This window comes from Chionomys nivalis, chromosome 16, assembly GCF_950005125.1.
Source record: "Chionomys nivalis chromosome 16, mChiNiv1.1, whole genome shotgun sequence".
NCBI classification, from domain to species: Eukaryota; Metazoa; Chordata; class Mammalia; order Rodentia; family Cricetidae; genus Chionomys; species Chionomys nivalis.
Window position 1 is genome coordinate 24,620,811 of NC_080101.1, and position 9,282 is coordinate 24,630,092.

Consider the following 9,282-nt stretch of genomic DNA (forward strand, 5'->3'; position numbering starts at 1 on the left):
CATATATCTAATACAAGAATGAAATAAATCTTCTAAAAATTGTTGTCTTTGCTTACACAATCATCATATATAATAACCAATGTAAAATGCTGCTGCTAAAATGTTGAATCAATAAATACATAAAATTACAAAGTCAGATTTAACTATGCAAAAACTGTATGAACATAAAGAAGGACTACTGAAAACAGTTGTAGTGTTTGTTTGGGGGATTAGATAATAGATTTTTCTGCTTGCCTAGATTTTTCTAAAAACTTGAAAGGGCTCGTACTGAAGAAATTTTAATTTGAAACATCTTAGTAGTTCAAATGGAAAACCCACCTATGTATGGTTTGTGAAAACTGCATTTAACAATGTCATAAAAGTTATCAAAGATAATACCAAGAAGTTTGAAAATAGATTATAAAGATAATAATAACACATATAATAATAATAATAATAAGAGGAAGAGGAAGAAGAAGAACAAGAAGAGGAGGAGGAGAAGAAGGAGAAGGAGAAGAAGAGGAAGAGGAAGAGGAAGAGGAAGAAGAAGAAGAAGAAGAAGAAGAAGAAGAAGAAGAAGAAGAAGAAGAAGAAGAAGAAGAAGAAGAAGAAGAAATTAAGATATGTTAGTAAAGATTCCAAGCCTGAGTCATTTAAGAGTGTATTACAGTGAAACTACACTAACAATTTTTTTCTTATGCAATAAAGATGTCTCACAATCCATTTTGTACGTTTAACAACACAACACAGGTCCTGGAGAAAAGGCTCAGCAGTAAAGAGCATTGGCTGCCCTGACCCAGGTTTAGTTCCCAACAAGGTTGAATACAACTGTCTGTAACTCTAGTTCCAGAGGATCTGACGCCCTCTTCTGGCCTCTGTGGGCACTGCATGCACTGATACACAGATGCACAGGCAGGCAAAACACATGTGTACCAACACATAAAATAAAACCAAATCTTGAAAATTATGTTAATAGTATAAAATATTGAAGTTTCCTTTCTGCTGGGAACCGGCTGCTCGCTGTCAAAATGGGCAAGTTGATGAAACCCAGGAAAGTGGTACTCGTCCTGGCTGGACGCTACTCCGGACGCAAAGCCGTCATCATGAAGAACATTGATGATGGCACCTCAGACTGCCCTTACAGGCATGCCCTGGTGGCTGGAATTGACCGCTATCCCTGAAAAGTGACGGCTGCCATGGGCAAGAAGAAAGTCACCAAGAGATCCAAGATCAAGTCCTTTGTGAAGGTTTATAACTACGACCACCTGATGCCCACAAGGTACTCTGCGGACATCCCCCTGAACAAAACTGTTGTCAACAAGGATGTCTTTAGGGACCCAGCCCTGAAACGCAAGGCAAGGCGGGAAGCCAAGGTCAAATTTGAGGAACGATACAAGACAGGGAAGAACAAGTGGTTTTTCCAGAAGCTTCGCTTTTAGGTATATTTTTGTTTACATCATTAAAAGTTTAAAAAATAAAAATAAAAAAATAAAATATTGCAGTTGTCACTAGTATGTACTATGCAAGTGCACTTCCACCCCCCCCCCCCCGAGATGGGCTCTCACTCTGTAGTCCAGGCCAGCTGGAGCTCTCTGTGTAGCCTCAGCTAGATTCCAACTCACAGCAGTCCTCCCAATATGGGGACCACAGAGGCAAGCCACCACAGTTAGCTTAGCCATAAATGCATTTTCTGCAGTGGCACTACCTCAAATGAAGTTCCAAGGGAAGGTGTGACTCTAAGAAGCCCTGAATGTCACCTGAGAAAAGGTTCCAGGGTCAGATGCACTGAGTAAAAGGTACTCAATTTATTGTGGAGTCTCAGATAAATTGTCGCAGTTGGCCTCTAAGAACTGTGAGCCATATGCAGCTTCTGCTTGAAGCATTTAGCATAGAAATCTTCACCCCATAAAGCAGACTTGTGTAGGGTGCCCAGAGTCATAGGTGAGCAGAGACTTTCCCTGTCTTTCCAATTTTCCATTTTGTGGCTGCGAAGCAGAGAGTTTATCTATCTGTTGTAACAACGTGTATGTTATGAATTTGAAGCACATGCACACAGCCCAATAAGCCATTTCAACTGGTCACGGTTCACGGACCCTAATCCTAGTTCTCACCCTTGGGCTGCGTCTCATCCTGAGGCCTTCCCTTGCAGGAACTGAGACACCCAAAGACCAGAAAGGAGTTTGAGCTTCCTGGAAGGTTCCACGCCTGGCTCTCCTTTATGAGGTGGCTTAGGAATGACACGAAACACTGTAACTCCCCCCCTTGCACCCCTACCCCCATATGCACACCCTTTGCTGGCATGCAAAACGTGCTTAAAACGGGGAGGAAAATCCCAAGCCACAAACCCCACATTCCTTTTAAGGGCTGTCTGTGTACACACCTCGGACCTTTGACTCCATCTCCCTGGGGAACAAGGGATTTGGAGGCCTTGCAGGGTGGGGGGGGTGGGGGGATGGAGTGTGGGGGGGGGTGGGGGTGTTGCTGTAATGGCTCTTACACATTCCCATTCTGTGGCTTTCCCATTCTGGGAGTTCATTCAGTTTTTGCCCTTTGGGGATTCTGTTTCTTTATCTCCAAAACTGGGCTAGAGATCCTCAACTTTAGATTCGCTTCATAGGACTGTAGGGCAAATGGTCCCCCTTATCCCTGGTTTAACCAATCTTTGCCATCTCACCAAACAATATGCATCATCCTAAACCACAAAATGACAAATATAAATATATTTAGATAGATAGTGTTTACATGAAGAGTTCTTATAAAAAATTAAAAGAATAAGCCATATTTGATGCTCAAATCTGTAACCCCATCTACTGGGGAGGCCGAGGCAGAATGATGCAAGTTCAAGGCTAGCCTGGGCAACTTAGTGAGACCCTGTCTCAAGATGAAGCACACAAAAAAGACTGGGTATGTAGCTCAATGGGAGAGTTCCTGCACAGTGTATATGAGACCCTGAGTTCAACCCCTCTTATCATGGAAATAATAAATAATAACAATTGGCAAAAATCAAGAATGTATCTTCACAGAAGAAACAATACAAAAGGCTAATAAAATAAATGTATTTTGGGGCAAATTTTGGGATTGAACCCAGCCTGATGCATGTTAGGTGAGCACTCTGTTGCTGAGCCACACCCTTGTCCCTATGCTTTTATGTTTATGTTCATTTCAAGGGTTATTAGACCCTCTCTAGATGGTGTTATCTAACATTAATGATAAAGCTTGACTTTACTATGTCATATTTCATAAGCCTGGGTGCTCAGGCTTATGAAAATGCCAGATGTCGATGGTAAAGAACTTCTGCCTATAGGGATGTGGTCCAAAGCAAGGCTTCCTCACCATGCAATGATACACTAATAAATAGATGTGGTAGTTTGAAATGCAGAGCAATTGGAACTCATATATTGGAGATAAATGGTAAATTAGGGAAGCCAATTTTTGGAGATAATTGGCTTTTACAGCCAAACCTAAACATATGTATTGACTGTGACTTAGCAATTATATTCTTAAGGGTATAATATAGTATACGTCCATTCACCAAATAATAATATAATATATAATAATAATATAATATATATGGCCATTCACCAAAAGACATAGAAGCAACGTGTACGTCAGCTAAAATGCCCCAAATCTGGGAAGAGCCCATATGTCCATCAACAGTAGAATCAATAAAGAAATTGTGAAGTATTTACACAGAGGTATGTTATATGTAGGAGTAAATAAGTTATTATATTAACATGAATGAATTTCATTCATCTACTGCTGAATGAAAGAATATAAACATAAAAGCAGGACTCAGTGAGTGGTGCTAGTTCAGAAAGCCCAGTGACCTGAATTCAATCCTGGAACCCACTAAAAGCTGGAAGCAGAGAACAGACACCACAAAAATCGTCTTTTGTCCTTCACATGCATGCCATGGCAAGTACACACTTAAGCACCACACACACACACACACACATGCACAATACTAGTAAACTTTAAAACCCACAACTGTTGTACAGGCCACCATAGAATGTTGCAATAACAGGGAAGAACAGAAATTAGAAGTTATGCCTGGGTTACTTTGCAGGGAGGAAATACCATGAGCAGGAGACGATCCAAAGCAGGTCCTGAGGTGTTTGAAACATTCTCGTCCACATTGGTGCTGGCATGGTACAGCCAGTGTGCACCATGCTGGGCTTTCACTCATTTGGCCTGGCAAATTCCACTTATGCATGGCTTCAGCCAAAAGTCTGTAAAAATGGCACAGAAGAAACATTTTAATGTCGTGGGCCAACAAGCTGTCGTGTTATAGGATGTAGGCTGATACAGAGACAGAGTGTATGGACAGAATGCCTGCAGTGTTTCATGTGAGGGAGCCTCATATGCATACACAGCATCTTTATGCATAATCTACTTACATATAATATCCATATGCATAATGCCCTCATGTGTAACAGCTTTAGGGCGATCTGTCAGTCAGTGATAAAAGTGACTGATTCAAGGAGTAGGTGAGACAGGGAGAATTTTTACTTGATTTTTTTTCATATCTCATGAGGTCTTAATTGTGTATATATGCTCTTAACTTGATGCATAAATAAATAAGCCAGATCAGAAAACAATTTATTTCCTGAAAATAAAGAAAATATTGGCAATGTTAAGATAGAACGGTAGTCATGTAAATCTCCAGGCAATGAGATTATGTTTGAGTTCCATTTCCTTTTTTTGTAAACCATCTGTTCTTTTTTTTTTTTCTTCTGTCTTTTCTGTGATTTGTCTTTTCAGGGCTTGGGACCCAGGGTATTTTTAAAAGCAATCCCTCAACGGCTGAGCTACACCCCCAGCCAACACACTATTATTTTGAAAATAAGGAAAGTCATAGTTTGTTTGCAATTCAGTTTTTAAAATCAGTGATACTGAGGTGAAATTTGCACAGTACAAAATGTGGGAATTTAAAGAGAGCAGTTGAACTCGTCACTCAGTAAGGACACAGAATGGTTCAACTCCCCAGAAAGTTCCCCCACATTCCTTTGCAATCAAGCTTCCCCACCTCTCAGGCAGCACTCACCCGAGTTTTGTTACCCTAGCTTAATTTCACCAGCTTTAGAAATTCCCAGAATGGAAACTATAAGTATGTATTTGTTTATTTATGCATCCAATTGAGAGCTTATACACATAGTTAAGACCTCATGAGATATGGAAGACTTCTTTCACTCAAAACAATGTTTTTAAAATTTATGTTTTCGTATCAATAATCCATCATATATACATACACACACATATAGTGTGTGTGTGTGTGTGTGTGTGTGTGTGTGTGTGTGTGTGTGTGATGAATGTGGATTAAGGTCTCAAGCTCCCTGTTTTCCGATCAGTCGAATGAGACAGCATCCCAATCCTGAGCGGCCTCGGGAGCCGGGCGGGTTCTCTGGCAGCTCCGGGACCGACCCGCGCTTCCCCCTTCGCTGGCGGCAGCGCCTGTCTCAGGTGAGAGCCACCCTGCTCGCTGCCATTGTTTCGCGAGTGACAGCCTCCCGGGCAAAAGCAGAGCTGTCAACCTGAGGGCTGTCAACTGCACACAAGAATTCCTTTCTTTGTCAGGCTGGGTGGTCTCGGTGGCTGCAGCGGCAACCTGCACAAAAGGTTTGGGAGTGCAGGAAAACACGCCGCCACCCAGGTCTCAGAGCACTCCTTTGTGAGACCGGGATGAGCCCTTCCACCCTTCCCTGGACCAGGACCAAGGACCAAATCACCTGCGCAGTCCCGGTGAGGGCGTGCAGAGGTCGCTAGGGCCCTCCCCTCCCCGACCTCCACACCTGGATTCTGCCCGGCATTAATTTCTACCTTGGTGACAGACAGCTGGAAGTCTCTTAGAGGTACCCTGACCTCACTCACCATCTTGGAAAGGAGAGGTTCAGATGCAGATTGCAGTTGCCAAGGTCAAACAGCCTCGCAATTCTGCCCAGAGCAAGAACCCAAGTTCGGACGTTTTCCTTTTTAATGTGCTGTTTGTAGGACTCTCAGTGTGCTTTTGTTAGATCATGACTCCTAAGTACAGCGTAAAGTATACTTGAATTTCTAACTTTTCAACCACTGGGACTATGTTCGCTTGATGGATGTCGTTTCGTTTAGTTTGCTGCCCTCTACTGGATGGGTGACAACAACCATTGCACCTACTGAACATGCACAATTATTTCTGAAGCCAAAGAACAGGCCTGTGGGTAATTTCATACCCATTTTGTAGGTGAAGAAATTGAGGCTCACGGAGAAGACATAAGCAGCCCAACGAACTGAGCTTGGCGGAAACTCAGTGACAAATGGGATTCCGTGTCTTCCTGCCCCATTAGTGCCTGTAGCGCTTTCCCGCCTCAGCTATCCTTAGTCAGGCCAGGGGAGACTGCTGCTGTGACAGGGATGTGTGTTCAGGCCACAAGGCTAGCTAAGCCCTGGTCACTGTTCAAGGCTCTGAGCCACTGTCCAGGGAAGTCACAGGTCCCCTAGAGAGCATCTTTCCTGAGCCACTTTTGCTCAGAGTGAAATAAGGAGGTGGTATGTCGACCCCCCCCACCAGGGGAAGGGGACAACATCTGGGTGTCCCCTATCCAGGCTATAGGAGGCGAGGGTTTACTAAAAACAACCAGAGAAAAGAAGATATATTCCTCACTCCTGGGAACTCACCCCGCCCCTGCTAGAGTCAGTAGACATTGTGCAAGGAAGCCTCAGGGGGTCGCTGAGTGAGTGAATGAATGAATGAATGAGTGAATGAGTGAGTGAATGAATGAGTGAATTACTGAACTATCATACTGGTGAGTAGTGTGGGTCAGGAGTGGGGAGATGGTTTATGATAGGTAACTGGCTTTCCATGTAAGTGAAGGATCTCTTTCTGTTGGCCCCAAGCAACCTGCAGGGAGAGAAAGCTGTGTCCTTAAATCTGAGCTCCATGTGCTAGGTTAGGCGAGCAGAGCTAAGAGGACCGTGGAGGAGATGCTGGGAAGTGACAAGATGGTACACGCTTCTTGTCTTTGGTGTCAACCATTAGAGACTGAAGGTTTCACACATAACCCTGGGTTTTCACCTCTCTCTTTAACGAAGTGCAGGCCATGGCCTCGTTGGGCCTGCTCCAGCCTGTCAGTGCTGCCTGCCTCTCTTGTCATTGTCCCCTTAAATCGAAGATGACTGGCAGGCACCGTTTCACCTTGAGCGTAAGCTATTTTTCTTTTCACGAAACAAAACAATAGTCGGGCAGGGTGGCACACACCTGTAATCCTAGCTCCTCGGGAGGGTGGGGCTGGAGGACAGCGAGTTCAAAGCCAGTCTAAGCAACCTTGCAAGACTTTGTCTCAAAGCAGAACTTCCTAAAAGGGGTGTGAATGGGAGTAGGAGTGTAGTTCAGTGGAGATGTCCCATCCGGCACACGCAAGGCCTTGGGTTCTGGTCCCGCCACTGCAAGCACAAAGCGTCGACAAACCCCAAACCATTTTTCTTGCCAGGCATTTATCAAAGAGAGAACTCGAGAGACAGGAGCCATGTAAAGATGGGAAATTCCATTAAAAGTTAAAACTGGAGGTCTGGGGAGATGACCCAGCTGGTAAAAAAATACATGGTGTGCAAGCCTGAAGAACTGAGTTCGAACCCTAGAACCTACGGTGGAAGAGCAACTCCCCAAAGCTGGCCTTTGACTTCCATAGATGCATGCATAAAAACTCACACCTACGCACACTCACACACACACACACCACACACTCATACATACTAATAATAAGATAAAAATTAATAAAGCTATAACAACTACACCATCATACAGTCATACAGCAATCCCACTGGGTATACAGAATAGATGTCTAGTATTCTGACCATGAAGAAGCATGCAGGTCATATGGATGTTAACTGACTTAGTCATTTCACAATGGACAGGGTCTTACTATGTCACCCAGGCTATCCTGGAACTCACAGCAATCCTCCTGCTTCAACCTCCCAAGTACTGAGATCACAGCTTTAGTCGCTATGCTCAGTTCAAAAACAAACAAGCAAATAATAAATAATGTAACGGGAGGGGCTGGGGTGTGGCTGTTTGTAGAGTGCTTGTCTCGACTGCTCAGAGCACTGGGTTTGGTTCCTCGTACCACATAAACCAGACATGGTGGCACACGTTCCCAGCTCTTGGGAGGTTGACGGGGAAGAATCTGAAGTGTGAGGCTATTTTTGGCTATATATTGAGTTTGAGTCCAGTCTGGGATACACAGAAAGGAAAACAAAAACAGAACCTTAAGTCTGTTAAAGAATTTCTAAATAATTGAAAGATAAATGACCAACTTCCCTAAGCTGCTTGCTGCTGTTTGAATCGGAAATGTCTCAGACAGGTGGATGTATTCAATACTTCGTCCCTAGCAGGAGGGAACTGTATAAGGCAGGGCCCAACTGGAGGAAGCAGGCCACCAGGGAGTGCGTCTTTGGGAGTGTATCTGGTTTCAGGTACCGGCCACTTTGCTCGCTGGACAGCAGAGTAAGCTGCTCCACTCCATCGCACCATTTCCATTACGATGGACTACAACTTTCGACACTGGGAGCCAAAGAAGTAATCCCAAGCTGCTTACATGGTTTGTACCAGGCGAATCTTTATGCTAAGTGAAGGATGCCTGACACAGAAGGCCATGTGTTCTACGATTCCGCTTATAGGGAACATCTGGGCTAGGCCAATCTACTAAAGATGGAAGAGCTGATGCTTGCACAGGACCACAGAGGTTTGAGGTGGTGAGGGAAGTGACTGTTAATGACTGTCAGGTTTGTTTCTTGGGTGACAAGAATGTTCTAGAATGGATTGTGGTGACATTTGCACAACTGTGTAAACAGTGAACACAGCTAGATTGTTTGCTTTAAACAGACAAGATGGAGAACGTGTGGATTGTGTCAGATCAGAGCAAAGCTGGAGGCATTGCCTGCATGAGGGATTCGTATACTTGCTCAGGGTGGTGTCCCCATCAGCTCATGGTGGCTGCAAGGGCACTCAACAGTTGGTTTGACAGTGTACACTCTAGGCCGGTCCTCCTGGTTGCTCGAGGTCAAAGGCTTCTGCCTCAAGCCGGAGGGCATCTTGCACCATTCAGAGGTCTAGGAGTTGTGGAAGATGGAGGTGGGTGGTTGGAAGATGGGGCGAAGAGTGAGGGCTAAGTTTCAGATGAGCAAAGACATAATATCTAATCAAAACATCAAGAAAAGCTCCAAGGTGCAGAGAAGAGAGAGTGTAGAGTGGGGTGGGTCTAGAAAACGCAGTTTCCTTCAGTTTGGCTAAAGCATTAAGTTCATGATGAGGGATGATTGGAACAGGTCCTC

The 9,282-nt window shown here is 44.2% G+C and overlaps 1 pseudogene; it reads left to right on the plus strand.

Annotated features, from left to right (window-relative positions):
* The first annotated feature begins 1,007 nt into the window (after positions 1-1,007).
* Positions 1,008-1,418, plus strand: LOC130888121 (60S ribosomal protein L27-like; annotated as a pseudogene).
* The last annotated feature ends 7,864 nt before the right edge of the window (positions 1,419-9,282 follow it).